This window comes from Pinus tabuliformis, chromosome 7 (assembly GCF_031772625.1).
Source record: "Pinus tabuliformis cultivar Carrire ecotype Pingquan chromosome 7, CPIR1, whole genome shotgun sequence".
Classification (NCBI taxonomy): domain Eukaryota; kingdom Viridiplantae; phylum Streptophyta; class Pinopsida; order Pinales; family Pinaceae; genus Pinus; species Pinus tabuliformis.
The window spans coordinates 114,648,226-114,663,065 of record NC_142293.1 but is presented as its reverse complement, the minus strand read 5'-3'; the positions used below and the strand labels follow the sequence as shown (position 1 = coordinate 114,663,065).

At 61.6% G+C, this 14,840-nt stretch overlaps 20 non-coding genes across 20 annotated transcripts; all 20 read left to right on the top strand.

The window, feature by feature from the left end:
• The first annotated feature begins 567 nt into the window (after positions 1 to 567).
• LOC149245947 (5S ribosomal RNA) lies at positions 568 to 686 on the top strand. Its single transcript, XR_016268134.1, has one exon. It is a non-coding gene; the product is annotated as a 5S ribosomal RNA (ribosomal RNA).
• A 596-nt stretch (positions 687 to 1,282) lies between these two features.
• On the top strand, positions 1,283 to 1,401 carry LOC149245946 (5S ribosomal RNA). Its single transcript, XR_016268133.1, has one exon. It is a non-coding gene; the product is annotated as a 5S ribosomal RNA (ribosomal RNA).
• Positions 1,402 to 1,997: 596 nt separating this feature from the next.
• On the top strand, positions 1,998 to 2,116 carry LOC149245945 (5S ribosomal RNA). Its single transcript, XR_016268131.1, has one exon. It is a non-coding gene; the product is annotated as a 5S ribosomal RNA (ribosomal RNA).
• Positions 2,117 to 2,712: 596 nt separating this feature from the next.
• Positions 2,713 to 2,831, top strand: LOC149245944 (5S ribosomal RNA). The gene has a single exon (XR_016268130.1). It is a non-coding gene; the product is annotated as a 5S ribosomal RNA (ribosomal RNA).
• A 596-nt stretch (positions 2,832 to 3,427) lies between these two features.
• LOC149245943 (5S ribosomal RNA) lies at positions 3,428 to 3,546 on the top strand. Its single transcript, XR_016268129.1, has one exon. It is a non-coding gene; the product is annotated as a 5S ribosomal RNA (ribosomal RNA).
• A 596-nt stretch (positions 3,547 to 4,142) lies between these two features.
• Positions 4,143 to 4,261, top strand: LOC149245942 (5S ribosomal RNA). Its single transcript, XR_016268128.1, has one exon. It is a non-coding gene; the product is annotated as a 5S ribosomal RNA (ribosomal RNA).
• Positions 4,262 to 4,857: 596 nt separating this feature from the next.
• Positions 4,858 to 4,976, top strand: LOC149245941 (5S ribosomal RNA). The gene has a single exon (XR_016268127.1). It is a non-coding gene; the product is annotated as a 5S ribosomal RNA (ribosomal RNA).
• A 596-nt stretch (positions 4,977 to 5,572) lies between these two features.
• On the top strand, positions 5,573 to 5,691 carry LOC149245940 (5S ribosomal RNA). The gene has a single exon (XR_016268126.1). It is a non-coding gene; the product is annotated as a 5S ribosomal RNA (ribosomal RNA).
• Positions 5,692 to 6,287: 596 nt separating this feature from the next.
• On the top strand, positions 6,288 to 6,406 carry LOC149245939 (5S ribosomal RNA). Its single transcript, XR_016268125.1, has one exon. It is a non-coding gene; the product is annotated as a 5S ribosomal RNA (ribosomal RNA).
• A 596-nt stretch (positions 6,407 to 7,002) lies between these two features.
• On the top strand, positions 7,003 to 7,121 carry LOC149245938 (5S ribosomal RNA). The gene has a single exon (XR_016268124.1). It is a non-coding gene; the product is annotated as a 5S ribosomal RNA (ribosomal RNA).
• A 596-nt stretch (positions 7,122 to 7,717) lies between these two features.
• LOC149245937 (5S ribosomal RNA) lies at positions 7,718 to 7,836 on the top strand. Its single transcript, XR_016268123.1, has one exon. It is a non-coding gene; the product is annotated as a 5S ribosomal RNA (ribosomal RNA).
• Positions 7,837 to 8,432: 596 nt separating this feature from the next.
• LOC149245936 (5S ribosomal RNA) lies at positions 8,433 to 8,551 on the top strand. Its single transcript, XR_016268122.1, has one exon. It is a non-coding gene; the product is annotated as a 5S ribosomal RNA (ribosomal RNA).
• A 596-nt stretch (positions 8,552 to 9,147) lies between these two features.
• On the top strand, positions 9,148 to 9,266 carry LOC149245935 (5S ribosomal RNA). Its single transcript, XR_016268120.1, has one exon. It is a non-coding gene; the product is annotated as a 5S ribosomal RNA (ribosomal RNA).
• A 596-nt stretch (positions 9,267 to 9,862) lies between these two features.
• LOC149245934 (5S ribosomal RNA) lies at positions 9,863 to 9,981 on the top strand. Its single transcript, XR_016268119.1, has one exon. It is a non-coding gene; the product is annotated as a 5S ribosomal RNA (ribosomal RNA).
• Positions 9,982 to 10,577: 596 nt separating this feature from the next.
• LOC149245933 (5S ribosomal RNA) lies at positions 10,578 to 10,696 on the top strand. The gene has a single exon (XR_016268118.1). It is a non-coding gene; the product is annotated as a 5S ribosomal RNA (ribosomal RNA).
• Positions 10,697 to 11,292: 596 nt separating this feature from the next.
• Positions 11,293 to 11,411, top strand: LOC149245932 (5S ribosomal RNA). The gene has a single exon (XR_016268117.1). It is a non-coding gene; the product is annotated as a 5S ribosomal RNA (ribosomal RNA).
• A 596-nt stretch (positions 11,412 to 12,007) lies between these two features.
• On the top strand, positions 12,008 to 12,126 carry LOC149245931 (5S ribosomal RNA). The gene has a single exon (XR_016268116.1). It is a non-coding gene; the product is annotated as a 5S ribosomal RNA (ribosomal RNA).
• A 596-nt stretch (positions 12,127 to 12,722) lies between these two features.
• Positions 12,723 to 12,841, top strand: LOC149245930 (5S ribosomal RNA). Its single transcript, XR_016268115.1, has one exon. It is a non-coding gene; the product is annotated as a 5S ribosomal RNA (ribosomal RNA).
• A 596-nt stretch (positions 12,842 to 13,437) lies between these two features.
• LOC149245929 (5S ribosomal RNA) lies at positions 13,438 to 13,556 on the top strand. Its single transcript, XR_016268114.1, has one exon. It is a non-coding gene; the product is annotated as a 5S ribosomal RNA (ribosomal RNA).
• Positions 13,557 to 14,152: 596 nt separating this feature from the next.
• On the top strand, positions 14,153 to 14,271 carry LOC149245928 (5S ribosomal RNA). Its single transcript, XR_016268113.1, has one exon. It is a non-coding gene; the product is annotated as a 5S ribosomal RNA (ribosomal RNA).
• Positions 14,272 to 14,840: the final 569 nt, after the last annotated feature.

The following is a 14,840-nucleotide window of genomic DNA, read 5'->3' as shown; positions in this document are numbered from 1 at the left end:
CGTGGGGGCTACTTGTATATCGATCTATAATGGGATCCCGCGAACGAAGAGGTCGCTGGAGCATTAGGGGGGCAGGGGGGAGCGTAGCTGAGGGAAACGGCGACTCGCTTTAAGACTGCTCCGAGGGAAATTCGAGAACGGGGTCTTTTCCCTGGTCGGAAGTCAGGGGCGGGATCACAGTGCAACGGCGGCGACGCATTTGCGGCAGTGGGCGACGAATCTAGGACCGTTCGCATCGCCGCTGCGGATATGGCACGAGGAGAGTGGGGTAAGAGGTGTAGATCACATGCACTTCCGTAGGAATTCGAATCCTGGAAGAACCGCGGAAAGGCCGCGCGCGCTCCACGGAGCGTCGTCGGTGGTCGCGGAACTTACGCCTTTTCCTTCTCTCTCTTCTTTACATTTTCGCTCGTCCGTTCTTCCGCTGGCTCCCCGCGGGGCGGGAGGCGCCGCCGAGTCGGGGAAGAGGGCGAGCCCCTGCGCCGAACCGTTTCGGATCGAGGGCCGTGGATGGGGCCCGTGGCTCGGCGGTGTCCCTTGAAGAGGGGGAGGGGGCGAGATCTTTGCGGGTGCGATCATACCAGCGTTAATGCACCGGATCCCATCAGAACTCCGCAGTTAAGCGCGCTTGGGCTAGAGTAGTACTGGGATGGGTGACCTCCCGGGAAGTCCTAGTGTTGCACCCTCCCCCCTCTTTTTGCGCGGCGTTTTGCGACGTGGGGGCTACTTGTATATCGATCTATAATGGGATCCCGCGAACGAAGAGGTCGCTGGAGCATTAGGGGGGCAGGGGGGAGCGTAGCTGAGGGAAACGGCGACTCGCTTTAAGACTGCTCCGAGGGAAATTCGAGAACGGGGTCTTTTCCCTGGTCGGAAGTCAGGGGCGGGATCACAGTGCAACGGCGGCGACGCATTTGCGGCAGTGGGCGACGAATCTAGGACCGTTCGCATCGCCGCTGCGGATATGGCACGAGGAGAGTGGGGTAAGAGGTGTAGATCACATGCACTTCCGTAGGAATTCGAATCCTGGAAGAACCGCGGAAAGGCCGCGCGCGCTCCACGGAGCGTCGTCGGTGGTCGCGGAACTTACGCCTTTTCCTTCTCTCTCTTCTTTACATTTTCGCTCGTCCGTTCTTCCGCTGGCTCCCCGCGGGGCGGGAGGCGCCGCCGAGTCGGGGAAGAGGGCGAGCCCCTGCGCCGAACCGTTTCGGATCGAGGGCCGTGGATGGGCCCCGTGGCTCGGCGGTGTCCCTTGAAGAGGGGGAGGGGGCGAGATCTTTGCGGGTGCGATCATACCAGCGTTAATGCACCGGATCCCATCAGAACTCCGCAGTTAAGCGCGCTTGGGCTAGAGTAGTACTGGGATGGGTGACCTCCCGGGAAGTCCTAGTGTTGCACCCTCCCCCCTCTTTTTGCGCGGCGTTTTGCGACGTGGGGGCTACTTGTATATCGATCTATAATGGGATCCCGCGAACGAAGAGGTCGCTGGAGCATTAGGGGGGCAGGGGGGAGCGTAGCTGAGGGAAACGGCGACTCGCTTTAAGACTGCTCCGAGGGAAATTCGAGAACGGGGTCTTTTCCCTGGTCGGAAGTCAGGGGCGGGATCACAGTGCAACGGCGGCGACGCATTTGCGGCAGTGGGCGACGAATCTAGGACCGTTCGCATCGCCGCTGCGGATATGGCACGAGGAGAGTGGGGTAAGAGGTGTAGATCACATGCACTTCCGTAGGAATTCGAATCCTGGAAGAACCGCGGAAAGGCCGCGCGCGCTCCACGGAGCGTCGTCGGTGGTCGCGGAACTTACGCCTTTTCCTTCTCTCTCTTCTTTACATTTTCGCTCGTCCGTTCTTCCGCTGGCTCCCCGCGGGGCGGGAGGCGCCGCCGAGTCGGGGAAGAGGGCGAGCCCCTGCGCCGAACCGTTTCGGATCGAGGGCCGTGGATGGGCCCCGTGGCTCGGCGGTGTCCCTTGAAGAGGGGGAGGGGGCGAGATCTTTGCGGGTGCGATCATACCAGCGTTAATGCACCGGATCCCATCAGAACTCCGCAGTTAAGCGCGCTTGGGCTAGAGTAGTACTGGGATGGGTGACCTCCCGGGAAGTCCTAGTGTTGCACCCTCCCCCCTCTTTTTGCGCGGCGTTTTGCGACGTGGGGGCTACTTGTATATCGATCTATAATGGGATCCCGCGAACGAAGAGGTCGCTGGAGCATTAGGGGGGCAGGGGGGAGCGTAGCTGAGGGAAACGGCGACTCGCTTTAAGACTGCTCCGAGGGAAATTCGAGAACGGGGTCTTTTCCCTGGTCGGAAGTCAGGGGCGGGATCACAGTGCAACGGCGGCGACGCATTTGCGGCAGTGGGCGACGAATCTAGGACCGTTCGCATCGCCGCTGCGGATATGGCACGAGGAGAGTGGGGTAAGAGGTGTAGATCACATGCACTTCCGTAGGAATTCGAATCCTGGAAGAACCGCGGAAAGGCCGCGCGCGCTCCACGGAGCGTCGTCGGTGGTCGCGGAACTTACGCCTTTTCCTTCTCTCTCTTCTTTACATTTTCGCTCGTCCGTTCTTCCGCTGGCTCCCCGCGGGGCGGGAGGCGCCGCCGAGTCGGGGAAGAGGGCGAGCCCCTGCGCCGAACCGTTTCGGATCGAGGGCCGTGGATGGGGCCCGTGGCTCGGCGGTGTCCCTTGAAGAGGGGGAGGGGGCGAGATCTTTGCGGGTGCGATCATACCAGCGTTAATGCACCGGATCCCATCAGAACTCCGCAGTTAAGCGCGCTTGGGCTAGAGTAGTACTGGGATGGGTGACCTCCCGGGAAGTCCTAGTGTTGCACCCTCCCCCCTCTTTTTGCGCGGCGTTTTGCGACGTGGGGGCTACTTGTATATCGATCTATAATGGGATCCCGCGAACGAAGAGGTCGCTGGAGCATTAGGGGGGCAGGGGGGAGCGTAGCTGAGGGAAACGGCGACTCGCTTTAAGACTGCTCCGAGGGAAATTCGAGAACGGGGTCTTTTCCCTGGTCGGAAGTCAGGGGCGGGATCACAGTGCAACGGCGGCGACGCATTTGCGGCAGTGGGCGACGAATCTAGGACCGTTCGCATCGCCGCTGCGGATATGGCACGAGGAGAGTGGGGTAAGAGGTGTAGATCACATGCACTTCCGTAGGAATTCGAATCCTGGAAGAACCGCGGAAAGGCCGCGCGCGCTCCACGGAGCGTCGTCGGTGGTCGCGGAACTTACGCCTTTTCCTTCTCTCTCTTCTTTACATTTTCGCTCGTCCGTTCTTCCGCTGGCTCCCCGCGGGGCGGGAGGCGCCGCCGAGTCGGGGAAGAGGGCGAGCCCCTGCGCCGAACCGTTTCGGATCGAGGGCCGTGGATGGGCCCCGTGGCTCGGCGGTGTCCCTTGAAGAGGGGGAGGGGGCGAGATCTTTGCGGGTGCGATCATACCAGCGTTAATGCACCGGATCCCATCAGAACTCCGCAGTTAAGCGCGCTTGGGCTAGAGTAGTACTGGGATGGGTGACCTCCCGGGAAGTCCTAGTGTTGCACCCTCCCCCCTCTTTTTGCGCGGCGTTTTGCGACGTGGGGGCTACTTGTATATCGATCTATAATGGGATCCCGCGAACGAAGAGGTCGCTGGAGCATTAGGGGGGCAGGGGGGAGCGTAGCTGAGGGAAACGGCGACTCGCTTTAAGACTGCTCCGAGGGAAATTCGAGAACGGGGTCTTTTCCCTGGTCGGAAGTCAGGGGCGGGATCACAGTGCAACGGCGGCGACGCATTTGCGGCAGTGGGCGACGAATCTAGGACCGTTCGCATCGCCGCTGCGGATATGGCACGAGGAGAGTGGGGTAAGAGGTGTAGATCACATGCACTTCCGTAGGAATTCGAATCCTGGAAGAACCGCGGAAAGGCCGCGCGCGCTCCACGGAGCGTCGTCGGTGGTCGCGGAACTTACGCCTTTTCCTTCTCTCTCTTCTTTACATTTTCGCTCGTCCGTTCTTCCGCTGGCTCCCCGCGGGGCGGGAGGCGCCGCCGAGTCGGGGAAGAGGGCGAGCCCCTGCGCCGAACCGTTTCGGATCGAGGGCCGTGGATGGGCCCCGTGGCTCGGCGGTGTCCCTTGAAGAGGGGGAGGGGGCGAGATCTTTGCGGGTGCGATCATACCAGCGTTAATGCACCGGATCCCATCAGAACTCCGCAGTTAAGCGCGCTTGGGCTAGAGTAGTACTGGGATGGGTGACCTCCCGGGAAGTCCTAGTGTTGCACCCTCCCCCCTCTTTTTGCGCGGCGTTTTGCGACGTGGGGGCTACTTGTATATCGATCTATAATGGGATCCCGCGAACGAAGAGGTCGCTGGAGCATTAGGGGGGCAGGGGGGAGCGTAGCTGAGGGAAACGGCGACTCGCTTTAAGACTGCTCCGAGGGAAATTCGAGAACGGGGTCTTTTCCCTGGTCGGAAGTCAGGGGCGGGATCACAGTGCAACGGCGGCGACGCATTTGCGGCAGTGGGCGACGAATCTAGGACCGTTCGCATCGCCGCTGCGGATATGGCACGAGGAGAGTGGGGTAAGAGGTGTAGATCACATGCACTTCCGTAGGAATTCGAATCCTGGAAGAACCGCGGAAAGGCCGCGCGCGCTCCACGGAGCGTCGTCGGTGGTCGCGGAACTTACGCCTTTTCCTTCTCTCTCTTCTTTACATTTTCGCTCGTCCGTTCTTCCGCTGGCTCCCCGCGGGGCGGGAGGCGCCGCCGAGTCGGGGAAGAGGGCGAGCCCCTGCGCCGAACCGTTTCGGATCGAGGGCCGTGGATGGGCCCCGTGGCTCGGCGGTGTCCCTTGAAGAGGGGGAGGGGGCGAGATCTTTGCGGGTGCGATCATACCAGCGTTAATGCACCGGATCCCATCAGAACTCCGCAGTTAAGCGCGCTTGGGCTAGAGTAGTACTGGGATGGGTGACCTCCCGGGAAGTCCTAGTGTTGCACCCTCCCCCCTCTTTTTGCGCGGCGTTTTGCGACGTGGGGGCTACTTGTATATCGATCTATAATGGGATCCCGCGAACGAAGAGGTCGCTGGAGCATTAGGGGGGCAGGGGGGAGCGTAGCTGAGGGAAACGGCGACTCGCTTTAAGACTGCTCCGAGGGAAATTCGAGAACGGGGTCTTTTCCCTGGTCGGAAGTCAGGGGCGGGATCACAGTGCAACGGCGGCGACGCATTTGCGGCAGTGGGCGACGAATCTAGGACCGTTCGCATCGCCGCTGCGGATATGGCACGAGGAGAGTGGGGTAAGAGGTGTAGATCACATGCACTTCCGTAGGAATTCGAATCCTGGAAGAACCGCGGAAAGGCCGCGCGCGCTCCACGGAGCGTCGTCGGTGGTCGCGGAACTTACGCCTTTTCCTTCTCTCTCTTCTTTACATTTTCGCTCGTCCGTTCTTCCGCTGGCTCCCCGCGGGGCGGGAGGCGCCGCCGAGTCGGGGAAGAGGGCGAGCCCCTGCGCCGAACCGTTTCGGATCGAGGGCCGTGGATGGGGCCCGTGGCTCGGCGGTGTCCCTTGAAGAGGGGGAGGGGGCGAGATCTTTGCGGGTGCGATCATACCAGCGTTAATGCACCGGATCCCATCAGAACTCCGCAGTTAAGCGCGCTTGGGCTAGAGTAGTACTGGGATGGGTGACCTCCCGGGAAGTCCTAGTGTTGCACCCTCCCCCCTCTTTTTGCGCGGCGTTTTGCGACGTGGGGGCTACTTGTATATCGATCTATAATGGGATCCCGCGAACGAAGAGGTCGCTGGAGCATTAGGGGGGCAGGGGGGAGCGTAGCTGAGGGAAACGGCGACTCGCTTTAAGACTGCTCCGAGGGAAATTCGAGAACGGGGTCTTTTCCCTGGTCGGAAGTCAGGGGCGGGATCACAGTGCAACGGCGGCGACGCATTTGCGGCAGTGGGCGACGAATCTAGGACCGTTCGCATCGCCGCTGCGGATATGGCACGAGGAGAGTGGGGTAAGAGGTGTAGATCACATGCACTTCCGTAGGAATTCGAATCCTGGAAGAACCGCGGAAAGGCCGCGCGCGCTCCACGGAGCGTCGTCGGTGGTCGCGGAACTTACGCCTTTTCCTTCTCTCTCTTCTTTACATTTTCGCTCGTCCGTTCTTCCGCTGGCTCCCCGCGGGGCGGGAGGCGCCGCCGAGTCGGGGAAGAGGGCGAGCCCCTGCGCCGAACCGTTTCGGATCGAGGGCCGTGGATGGGGCCCGTGGCTCGGCGGTGTCCCTTGAAGAGGGGGAGGGGGCGAGATCTTTGCGGGTGCGATCATACCAGCGTTAATGCACCGGATCCCATCAGAACTCCGCAGTTAAGCGCGCTTGGGCTAGAGTAGTACTGGGATGGGTGACCTCCCGGGAAGTCCTAGTGTTGCACCCTCCCCCCTCTTTTTGCGCGGCGTTTTGCGACGTGGGGGCTACTTGTATATCGATCTATAATGGGATCCCGCGAACGAAGAGGTCGCTGGAGCATTAGGGGGGCAGGGGGGAGCGTAGCTGAGGGAAACGGCGACTCGCTTTAAGACTGCTCCGAGGGAAATTCGAGAACGGGGTCTTTTCCCTGGTCGGAAGTCAGGGGCGGGATCACAGTGCAACGGCGGCGACGCATTTGCGGCAGTGGGCGACGAATCTAGGACCGTTCGCATCGCCGCTGCGGATATGGCACGAGGAGAGTGGGGTAAGAGGTGTAGATCACATGCACTTCCGTAGGAATTCGAATCCTGGAAGAACCGCGGAAAGGCCGCGCGCGCTCCACGGAGCGTCGTCGGTGGTCGCGGAACTTACGCCTTTTCCTTCTCTCTCTTCTTTACATTTTCGCTCGTCCGTTCTTCCGCTGGCTCCCCGCGGGGCGGGAGGCGCCGCCGAGTCGGGGAAGAGGGCGAGCCCCTGCGCCGAACCGTTTCGGATCGAGGGCCGTGGATGGGGCCCGTGGCTCGGCGGTGTCCCTTGAAGAGGGGGAGGGGGCGAGATCTTTGCGGGTGCGATCATACCAGCGTTAATGCACCGGATCCCATCAGAACTCCGCAGTTAAGCGCGCTTGGGCTAGAGTAGTACTGGGATGGGTGACCTCCCGGGAAGTCCTAGTGTTGCACCCTCCCCCCTCTTTTTGCGCGGCGTTTTGCGACGTGGGGGCTACTTGTATATCGATCTATAATGGGATCCCGCGAACGAAGAGGTCGCTGGAGCATTAGGGGGGCAGGGGGGAGCGTAGCTGAGGGAAACGGCGACTCGCTTTAAGACTGCTCCGAGGGAAATTCGAGAACGGGGTCTTTTCCCTGGTCGGAAGTCAGGGGCGGGATCACAGTGCAACGGCGGCGACGCATTTGCGGCAGTGGGCGACGAATCTAGGACCGTTCGCATCGCCGCTGCGGATATGGCACGAGGAGAGTGGGGTAAGAGGTGTAGATCACATGCACTTCCGTAGGAATTCGAATCCTGGAAGAACCGCGGAAAGGCCGCGCGCGCTCCACGGAGCGTCGTCGGTGGTCGCGGAACTTACGCCTTTTCCTTCTCTCTCTTCTTTACATTTTCGCTCGTCCGTTCTTCCGCTGGCTCCCCGCGGGGCGGGAGGCGCCGCCGAGTCGGGGGAGAGGGCGAGCCCCTGCGCCGAACCGTTTCGGATCGAGGGCCGTGGATGGGGCCCGTGGCTCGGCGGTGTCCCTTGAAGAGGGGGAGGGGGCGAGATCTTTGCGGGTGCGATCATACCAGCGTTAATGCACCGGATCCCATCAGAACTCCGCAGTTAAGCGCGCTTGGGCTAGAGTAGTACTGGGATGGGTGACCTCCCGGGAAGTCCTAGTGTTGCACCCTCCCCCCTCTTTTTGCGCGGCGTTTTGCGACGTGGGGGCTACTTGTATATCGATCTATAATGGGATCCCGCGAACGAAGAGGTCGCTGGAGCATTAGGGGGGCAGGGGGGAGCGTAGCTGAGGGAAACGGCGACTCGCTTTAAGACTGCTCCGAGGGAAATTCGAGAACGGGGTCTTTTCCCTGGTCGGAAGTCAGGGGCGGGATCACAGTGCAACGGCGGCGACGCATTTGCGGCAGTGGGCGACGAATCTAGGACCGTTCGCATCGCCGCTGCGGATATGGCACGAGGAGAGTGGGGTAAGAGGTGTAGATCACATGCACTTCCGTAGGAATTCGAATCCTGGAAGAACCGCGGAAAGGCCGCGCGCGCTCCACGGAGCGTCGTCGGTGGTCGCGGAACTTACGCCTTTTCCTTCTCTCTCTTCTTTACATTTTCGCTCGTCCGTTCTTCCGCTGGCTCCCCGCGGGGCGGGAGGCGCCGCCGAGTCGGGGAAGAGGGCGAGCCCCTGCGCCGAACCGTTTCGGATCGAGGGCCGTGGATGGGGCCCGTGGCTCGGCGGTGTCCCTTGAAGAGGGGGAGGGGGCGAGATCTTTGCGGGTGCGATCATACCAGCGTTAATGCACCGGATCCCATCAGAACTCCGCAGTTAAGCGCGCTTGGGCTAGAGTAGTACTGGGATGGGTGACCTCCCGGGAAGTCCTAGTGTTGCACCCTCCCCCCTCTTTTTGCGCGGCGTTTTGCGACGTGGGGGCTACTTGTATATCGATCTATAATGGGATCCCGCGAACGAAGAGGTCGCTGGAGCATTAGGGGGGCAGGGGGGAGCGTAGCTGAGGGAAACGGCGACTCGCTTTAAGACTGCTCCGAGGGAAATTCGAGAACGGGGTCTTTTCCCTGGTCGGAAGTCAGGGGCGGGATCACAGTGCAACGGCGGCGACGCATTTGCGGCAGTGGGCGACGAATCTAGGACCGTTCGCATCGCCGCTGCGGATATGGCACGAGGAGAGTGGGGTAAGAGGTGTAGATCACATGCACTTCCGTAGGAATTCGAATCCTGGAAGAACCGCGGAAAGGCCGCGCGCGCTCCACGGAGCGTCGTCGGTGGTCGCGGAACTTACGCCTTTTCCTTCTCTCTCTTCTTTACATTTTCGCTCGTCCGTTCTTCCGCTGGCTCCCCGCGGGGCGGGAGGCGCCGCCGAGTCGGGGAAGAGGGCGAGCCCCTGCGCCGAACCGTTTCGGATCGAGGGCCGTGGATGGGCCCCGTGGCTCGGCGGTGTCCCTTGAAGAGGGGGAGGGGGCGAGATCTTTGCGGGTGCGATCATACCAGCGTTAATGCACCGGATCCCATCAGAACTCCGCAGTTAAGCGCGCTTGGGCTAGAGTAGTACTGGGATGGGTGACCTCCCGGGAAGTCCTAGTGTTGCACCCTCCCCCCTCTTTTTGCGCGGCGTTTTGCGACGTGGGGGCTACTTGTATATCGATCTATAATGGGATCCCGCGAACGAAGAGGTCGCTGGAGCATTAGGGGGGCAGGGGGGAGCGTAGCTGAGGGAAACGGCGACTCGCTTTAAGACTGCTCCGAGGGAAATTCGAGAACGGGGTCTTTTCCCTGGTCGGAAGTCAGGGGCGGGATCACAGTGCAACGGCGGCGACGCATTTGCGGCAGTGGGCGACGAATCTAGGACCGTTCGCATCGCCGCTGCGGATATGGCACGAGGAGAGTGGGGTAAGAGGTGTAGATCACATGCACTTCCGTAGGAATTCGAATCCTGGAAGAACCGCGGAAAGGCCGCGCGCGCTCCACGGAGCGTCGTCGGTGGTCGCGGAACTTACGCCTTTTCCTTCTCTCTCTTCTTTACATTTTCGCTCGTCCGTTCTTCCGCTGGCTCCCCGCGGGGCGGGAGGCGCCGCCGAGTCGGGGAAGAGGGCGAGCCCCTGCGCCGAACCGTTTCGGATCGAGGGCCGTGGATGGGCCCCGTGGCTCGGCGGTGTCCCTTGAAGAGGGGGAGGGGGCGAGATCTTTGCGGGTGCGATCATACCAGCGTTAATGCACCGGATCCCATCAGAACTCCGCAGTTAAGCGCGCTTGGGCTAGAGTAGTACTGGGATGGGTGACCTCCCGGGAAGTCCTAGTGTTGCACCCTCCCCCCTCTTTTTGCGCGGCGTTTTGCGACGTGGGGGCTACTTGTATATCGATCTATAATGGGATCCCGCGAACGAAGAGGTCGCTGGAGCATTAGGGGGGCAGGGGGGAGCGTAGCTGAGGGAAACGGCGACTCGCTTTAAGACTGCTCCGAGGGAAATTCGAGAACGGGGTCTTTTCCCTGGTCGGAAGTCAGGGGCGGGATCACAGTGCAACGGCGGCGACGCATTTGCGGCAGTGGGCGACGAATCTAGGACCGTTCGCATCGCCGCTGCGGATATGGCACGAGGAGAGTGGGGTAAGAGGTGTAGATCACATGCACTTCCGTAGGAATTCGAATCCTGGAAGAACCGCGGAAAGGCCGCGCGCGCTCCACGGAGCGTCGTCGGTGGTCGCGGAACTTACGCCTTTTCCTTCTCTCTCTTCTTTACATTTTCGCTCGTCCGTTCTTCCGCTGGCTCCCCGCGGGGCGGGAGGCGCCGCCGAGTCGGGGAAGAGGGCGAGCCCCTGCGCCGAACCGTTTCGGATCGAGGGCCGTGGATGGGCCCCGTGGCTCGGCGGTGTCCCTTGAAGAGGGGGAGGGGGCGAGATCTTTGCGGGTGCGATCATACCAGCGTTAATGCACCGGATCCCATCAGAACTCCGCAGTTAAGCGCGCTTGGGCTAGAGTAGTACTGGGATGGGTGACCTCCCGGGAAGTCCTAGTGTTGCACCCTCCCCCCTCTTTTTGCGCGGCGTTTTGCGACGTGGGGGCTACTTGTATATCGATCTATAATGGGATCCCGCGAACGAAGAGGTCGCTGGAGCATTAGGGGGGCAGGGGGGAGCGTAGCTGAGGGAAACGGCGACTCGCTTTAAGACTGCTCCGAGGGAAATTCGAGAACGGGGTCTTTTCCCTGGTCGGAAGTCAGGGGCGGGATCACAGTGCAACGGCGGCGACGCATTTGCGGCAGTGGGCGACGAATCTAGGACCGTTCGCATCGCCGCTGCGGATATGGCACGAGGAGAGTGGGGTAAGAGGTGTAGATCACATGCACTTCCGTAGGAATTCGAATCCTGGAAGAACCGCGGAAAGGCCGCGCGCGCTCCACGGAGCGTCGTCGGTGGTCGCGGAACTTACGCCTTTTCCTTCTCTCTCTTCTTTACATTTTCGCTCGTCCGTTCTTCCGCTGGCTCCCCGCGGGGCGGGAGGCGCCGCCGAGTCGGGGAAGAGGGCGAGCCCCTGCGCCGAACCGTTTCGGATCGAGGGCCGTGGATGGGGCCCGTGGCTCGGCGGTGTCCCTTGAAGAGGGGGAGGGGGCGAGATCTTTGCGGGTGCGATCATACCAGCGTTAATGCACCGGATCCCATCAGAACTCCGCAGTTAAGCGCGCTTGGGCTAGAGTAGTACTGGGATGGGTGACCTCCCGGGAAGTCCTAGTGTTGCACCCTCCCCCCTCTTTTTGCGCGGCGTTTTGCGACGTGGGGGCTACTTGTATATCGATCTATAATGGGATCCCGCGAACGAAGAGGTCGCTGGAGCATTAGGGGGGCAGGGGGGAGCGTAGCTGAGGGAAACGGCGACTCGCTTTAAGACTGCTCCGAGGGAAATTCGAGAACGGGGTCTTTTCCCTGGTCGGAAGTCAGGGGCGGGATCACAGTGCAACGGCGGCGACGCATTTGCGGCAGTGGGCGACGAATCTAGGACCGTTCGCATCGCCGCTGCGGATATGGCACGAGGAGAGTGGGGTAAGAGGTGTAGATCACATGCACTTCCGTAGGAATTCGAATCCTGGAAGAACCGCGGAAAGGCCGCGCGCGCTCCACGGAGCGTCGTCGGTGGTCGCGGAACTTACGCCTTTTCCTTCTCTCTCTTCTTTACATTTTCGCTCGTCCGTTCTTCCGCTGGCTCCCCGCGGGGCGGGAGGCGCCGCCGAGTCGGGGAAGAGGGCGAGCCCCTGCGCCGAACCGTTTCGGATCGAGGGCCGTGGATGGGGCCCGTGGCTCGGCGGTGTCCCTTGAAGAGGGGGAGGGGGCGAGATCTTTGCGGGTGCGATCATACCAGCGTTAATGCACCGGATCCCATCAGAACTCCGCAGTTAAGCGCGCTTGGGCTAGAGTAGTACTGGGATGGGTGACCTCCCGGGAAGTCCTAGTGTTGCACCCTCCCCCCTCTTTTTGCGCGGCGTTTTGCGACGTGGGGGCTACTTGTATATCGATCTATAATGGGATCCCGCGAACGAAGAGGTCGCTGGAGCATTAGGGGGGCAGGGGGGAGCGTAGCTGAGGGAAACGGCGACTCGCTTTAAGACTGCTCCGAGGGAAATTCGAGAACGGGGTCTTTTCCCTGGTCGGAAGTCAGGGGCGGGATCACAGTGCAACGGCGGCGACGCATTTGCGGCAGTGGGCGACGAATCTAGGACCGTTCGCATCGCCGCTGCGGATATGGCACGAGGAGAGTGGGGTAAGAGGTGTAGATCACATGCACTTCCGTAGGAATTCGAATCCTGGAAGAACCGCGGAAAGGCCGCGCGAGCTCCACGGAGCGTCGTCGGTGGTCGCGGAACTTACGCCTTTTCCTTCTCTCTCTTCTTTTCATTTTCGCTCGTCCGTTCTTCCGCTGGCTCCCCGCGGGGCGGGAGGCGCCGCCAAGTCGGGGGAGAGGGCGAGCCCCTGCGCCGAACCGTTTCGGATCGAGGGCCGTGGATGGGGCCCGTGGCTCGGCGGTGTCCCTTGAAGAGGGGGAGGGGGCGAGATCTTTGCGGGTGCGATCATACCAGCGTTAATGCACCGGATCCCATCAGAACTCCGCAGTTAAGCGCGCTTGGGCTAGAGTAGTACTGGGATGGGTGACCTCCCGGGAAGTCCTAGTGTTGCACCCTCCCCCCTCTTTTTGCGCGGCGTTTTGCGACGTGGGGGCTACTTGTATATCGATCTATAATGGGATCCCGCGAACGAAGAGGTCGCTGGAGCATTAGGGGGGCAGGGGGGAGCGTAGCTGAGGGAAACGGCGACTCGCTTTAAGACTGCTCCGAGGGAAATTCGAGAACGGGGTCTTTTCCCTGGTCGGAAGTCAGGGGCGGGATCACAGTGCAACGGCGGCGACGCATTTGCGGCAGTGGGCGACGAATCTAGGACCGTTCGCATCGCCGCTGCGGATATGGCACGAGGAGAGTGGGGTAAGAGGTGTAGATCACATGCACTTCCGTAGGAATTCGAATTCCGGAAGAACCGCGGAAAGGCCGCGCGAGCTCCACGCAGCGTCGTCGGTGGTCGCGGAACTTACGCCTTTTCCTTCTCTCTCTTCTTTTCATTTTCGCTCGTCCGTTCTTCCGCTGGCTCCCCGCGGGGCGGGAGGCGCCGCCAAGTCGGGGGAGAGGGCGAGCCCCTGCGCCGAACCGTTTCGGATCGAGGGCCGTGGATGGGGCCCGTGGCTCGGCGGTGTCCCTTGAAGAGGGGGAGGGGGCGAGATCTTTGCGGGTGCGATCATACCAGCGTTAATGCACCGGATCCCATCAGAACTCCGCAGTTAAGCGCGCTTGGGCTAGAGTAGTACTGGGATGGGTGACCTCCCGGGAAGTCCTAGTGTTGCACCCTCCCCCCTCTTTTTGCGCGGCGTTTTGCGACGTGGGGGCTACTTGTATATCGATCTATAATGGGATCCCGCGAACGAAGAGGTCGCTGGAGCATTAGGGGGGCAGGGGGGAGCGTAGCTGAGGGAAACGGCGACTCGCTTTAAGACTGCTCCGAGGGAAATTCGAGAACGGGGTCTTTTCCCTGGTCGGAAGTCAGGGGCGGGATCACAGTGCAACGGCGGCGACGCATTTGCGGCAGTGGGCGACGAATCTAGGACCGTTCGCATCGCCGCTGCGGATATGGCACGAGGAGAGTGGGGTAAGAGGTGTAGATCACATGCACTTCCGTAGGAATTCGAATCCTGGAAGAACCGCGGAAAGGCCGCGCGCGCTCCACGGAGCGTCGTCGGTGGTCGCGGAACTTACGCCTTTTCCTTCTCTCTCTTCTTTTCATTTTCGCTCGTCCGTTCTTCCGCTGGCTCCCCGCGGGGCGGGAGGCGCCGCCAAGTCGGGGGAGAGGGCGAGCCCCTGCGCCGAACCGTTTCGGATCGAGGGCCGTGGATGGGGCCCGTGGCTCGGCGGTGTCCCTTGAAGAGGGGGAGGGGGCGAGATCTTTGCGGGTGCGATCATACCAGCGTTAATGCACCGGATCCCATCAGAACTCCGCAGTTAAGCGCGCTTGGGCTAGAGTAGTACTGGGATGGGTGACCTCCCGGGAAGTCCTAGTGTTGCACCCTCCCCCCTCTTTTTGCGCGGCGTTTTGCGACGTGGGGGCTACTTGTATATCGATCTATAATGGGATCCCGCGAACGAAGAGGTCGCTGGAGCATTAGGGGGGCAGGGGGGAGCGTAGCTGAGGGAAACGGCGACTCGCTTTAAGACTGCTCCGAGGGAAATTCGAGAACGGGGTCTTTTCCCTGGTCGGAAGTCAGGGGCGGGATCACAGTGCAACGGCGGCGACGCATTTGCGGCAGTGGGCGACGAATCTAGGACCGTTCGCATCGCCGCTGCGGATATGGCACGAGGAGAGTGGGGTAAGAGGTGTAGATCACATGCACTTCCGTAGGAATTCGAATCCTGGAAGAACCGCGGAAAGGCCGCGCGCGCTCCACGGAGCGTCGTCGGTGGTCGCGGAACTTACGCCTTTTCCTTCTCTCTCTTCTTTACATTTTCGCTCGTCCGTTCTTCCGCTGGCTCCCCGCGGGGCGGGAGGCGCCGCCGAGTCGGGGAAGAGGGCGAGCCCCTGCGCCGAACCGTTTCGGATCGAGGGCCGTGGATGGGGCCCGTGGCTCGGCGGTGTCCCTTG